Consider the following 4236-nt stretch of genomic DNA (forward strand, 5'->3'; position numbering starts at 1 on the left):
GAAAACAAAAATAAGCCTAACTTGCCTTATCTACCTAGTACTCACTATTTTGAACTTATAAGAGCCTGAATTGGAGAGATTGGAAAGAAACCTGGTTACATATCTGGTCCCTCTGAGCCCCCAGAGTGAAGAACAACCAAAAACTAACAGCACACACACCAACTTCCCTCCCTCGAGATTTGAAAGTATCCTGTCCCCTGATTGGTCCTCTGGTCAGGTGACAGCCAGGCTCACTGAACTTGTTAACCCTTTACAGTCAAAAGAGATATAAAGAACTTCTGTTCTATTGACTCCTACTGTCTGTTTATGACAGTTCCCTTAGTAGTCATGGTGCATGACAAGTCTCCTAAATAACATGGTATAGTTTCTTCTCCCTGTTGGATGACTGAACTCTTAAACAGGAGAATAAAGAGTACCAAGTAACTCAAATCTGCTGTGATTTTTCTTTTTTTAAAACAAATGATCTGTGCCAAAACTTGTGACATTTCCTGGATTTGAAAACATTTTCATGACTAAACTGTAAGTCATCCCACTACACATGAAAAACTAATTTGACCTCCCACAAACTACCAGTAAAGTGAACTCACCATGTGTATTCATGAATAATTGTTAGTACCATTTAACCAGTTCTAATGGTAATCTAATACAATGAATGTCAGCTTTGTGAATGTTACATTTAATATCCCTGCTAAACAGAGTCAAAATATCATTTCATGGTATATCTCTCTGTATTTTGGTTGCCATGTCTTGATTTGAGGGGGACATGGTTGCCCATGAAAACTGACAAACAAAACCAAGTATGTTACTGTAAAATAAATATAAAATAAAAATATCTTTGGAAATAACAAATGCAAATTAAGAAAGTGTGACAGAAGCCTTGGGCCAGTCAGCCCTGTTTAATTAGCCTAGCCCACTACACCTGTCCAGGACTGTGATTCAGAGGAAGGATGCATAGCAGTGATGCAGTGGTGGGTGAAGTAGAATAGACAGGCTGTCCTGCAATGGGAAAGGAGCCTACATGGAACAGGAGCTGATCACGGACTACAGCGTGTCTGAAAATCCTGGGTCAGAGGAGAGTGTGCCAGCCCTTAGGTGGTGAGGTTGAAGTTAGGACAGTTTATTGCAGCTAGGGTTAGCCAGCAAAGAAGGAGGCCAGCAGCTGAGCCAAGCTGAGCTGAAGGTACAGTTGTTTTGCTATTTTCTGTTGGACTTTTAAGATTGTGAAGCCCTGAAAGAGGTTGCACTCTGTTGCATGCCTTGAGCAGCAGGCTAGGTCACTGTGTCCTGAGAAGACACTGTGGAAGGCACAGCCGACACAATGCCACTTCTGGCCATGAAGGGGTGTACTGGGGTGGTATCTCTGTGACAAAGATTATACATTGAAGATTTGTTTGTGAAGTAGATTTCTCCCTCATTCCTATTCAGGGCCGTTTCCAAGCACTAGCACAGCAGCAGGTGCTTGGGGTGGCCATGGGGAAGGGGTGGCACATCCAGCTCTGCGGTAGCAGTTCTGTATTTACCAAACCTGCCAGAGCACCTCATGGGAGTTGTAGTCTGAGTGCCTCATGTTCAATTCTAATATGGGCTGGGTTACCTGGTTCTACTATGCCACCCATGAGGCATCACAATTTCCATCCCTGGTTGAACCAATGTGGTGCATCATGTCACATGGTGTACCAGGGACCATGTAGTCTCGCCAGGGAACTCAGTCAATAGAAAAGAGTGTGGCATGTGGTACTTAGACTACAACTCCCAGGAGGCACTGCAGCAGCCCAGGCAAACACAGATTAATGTCAAGCCAAGTCAAAAGTAAATGTTTTGATTCAGTTCAACAAACCAGTGTGAAGTGTTTTGATTCAGGAATATAGAATCATTTTGTGAAACTTTCTGTTCTGTGAAAAATTTTGAAATTTTATCTTCTTGTCTCAGTTCAGGACAAAAATAAATTTAGAAATATCAATTTCTCATAGGATGGAAATTCTAGTTTTTGACTAGCTCTACTAACTTTTTAGCGTTCAAAAGGAATTTAAGGTTAGGGTCACTTAGATATGGTTTTTTCTGAACTGTCAGTTTTGCTGTCTTTGTTGTCAATGGTTCGTCCAACTGCAAATTCTATGAGTGTAAGGAGAATTCTTAGGGATTGCTTTCCATCTAACTGATGTCCAAAAAAATGAGAATTATTCATTACCAGATACTTCCTTGCTAGTTGCATAGTTCATAAGGACAGATAGGAAATGCCTGAAAAGGACATAAACATAGGGGTTAAACTCTCAAAGAAATTTTTCCCTGTTCTCAGCTTGCTGAAATCTGCACAATTGCTGGGGTAAATACAATAGTTTCAAATGAGTTGGTTTGCTCTTCTCACGCAACTGAACTCGTGTTACTATAACATGAAGACAGTCACAGTTAAAACTAAAACAAACTATAAACAGTTCATTTTTAAAACAGCAGAACAAAATCACAGGAGACAGAGAGAAGTTTATTTTAACATTAGTGTGATGGGTTGGATTCCCTTGTCTGGAATGTCACCTGATATACTGGGGTCCCACGGAGCCTGCCAGCTCCATCAGTCTAGGCTTCCTCACCCTGTCCTTGCTGTGCCAGGCCCTCAAGCCTTCTCCAGCACACACACAGGTAAGGCCACAGCCAGCTGCAGACACAGACTGAGGCCAGGTCTACACTGCGACTTTAAATCGGTTTAATGGCCGATATACCGATTTAACGCTGTACCCGTTCACACGACGTCGTCATTAATATCGAGTTAAATGGCTCCTTAAATCGATTTCGGAACTCCTCCCAGACGAGAGGAGTAGCGCTAAATTCGAAAGTGATAACTCGGATTAGGGTTCATGTGGACGGAAATCGACGTTATTGGCCTCCGGGCGGCATCCCAGAGTGCAGCACTGACCGCTCTGGACAGCAATCTGAACTCGGATGCAGCGGGCAGGTAAACAGGAAAAGCCCCGCGAACTTTTGAATTACATTTCCTGCTTGCCCAGCGTGGAGCTCTGATCAGCACGGCTGGCGATGCAGTTTGAAATCGAAAAAGAGCTCCAGCATAGACCGTACGGGAGATACTAGGTCTGATCGCTGTATGGGGAGACAAATCTGTTGTATCCAGCTCCGTTACAGAACACGAAATGCCAAAGCGTTTGAATAAAAAACTCCAGGATACACAGCGCTGCGTGACAAGCGTAACGGGAAGCCAGAGACTCAAATGGACGCTCATGAAGGGAGGGAGGGGGTACTGAGGACTCCAGCTATCCCACAGTCCACAGCAGTCTCTGAAAATTATTTGCATTCTTGGCTGAGCTCCCAATGTCTGTAGGTTCAAACACAGTGTCTGGCGTGGTTCAGGGAACAGCTCCTCAGTTTATTTCCCCCCACCACCACGTGAAAAAAAAAAGGGAAAGATTGCTGTGCTATGGCGTTTGCTCAATGCACTCCGCGAAAAAGGCGCCAAAGGGTTGTCTGCTGCCTTCACAAAGGGAGGGGTGAGGCTGTACCCAGCACCACCCGGGGCAGTGTTTTCTGCCCCATCAGGCACTGTGCTCTCAACACGGAAGTGGGAACTATGGGATAGCTGAGGAACAGCTACCCACAGTGCACCGCTCCTGAAATCGATGGTAGCTTTGGACCATGGACGCAAACAATCGATTTCGTGATCCCACTGTGGACGCGCTAAACCGATTTTATTAGATCTGTTTTGTAATATCGGTTCAAGCTAATTCAAAATAATTGTGCAGTGTAGACGTACCCTGAGATCAGTTCAGTGTAGGAGGATTCAGCTCGGGGATTTAGCCAGCACTCACATACACATCTCCTTTGGGGAGTAAACCCAAAATAATAATGTCTTGAGCTGAATAGAGAGATCTGTACAGTGCAAACGCATAAAAATCACGCTGTCCCTCAATGTAGAGGGAGATATGCAAGGCTTTCCCCTCCCCCTCCACACCCCAATATGAATTGTACAAACTGGTTTATAGAAAACAAAGACAAGTTTATTAACTACAAAAGACAGATTTTAAGTAATTATAAGGGATAGCAAACAGATCAAAGCAGATTATTGAACAAATAAAACAAAACACACAAACTAGGCTTGATACATTAAATAAATTAGCTACAAATAGTAATTTCTCATGCTAACTGTTGTTTTATGCAGGTTGCAGTTTACCTTCAAGAAACTCTGCACTGCTTGCAGCTTAAATCTCCAGGTATACCCTTCACAGGCTGAGC

The sequence above is a fragment of the Chelonoidis abingdonii genome, chromosome 3, assembly GCF_003597395.2.
Source record: "Chelonoidis abingdonii isolate Lonesome George chromosome 3, CheloAbing_2.0, whole genome shotgun sequence".
Taxonomy (NCBI): Eukaryota; Metazoa; Chordata; order Testudines; family Testudinidae; genus Chelonoidis; species Chelonoidis abingdonii.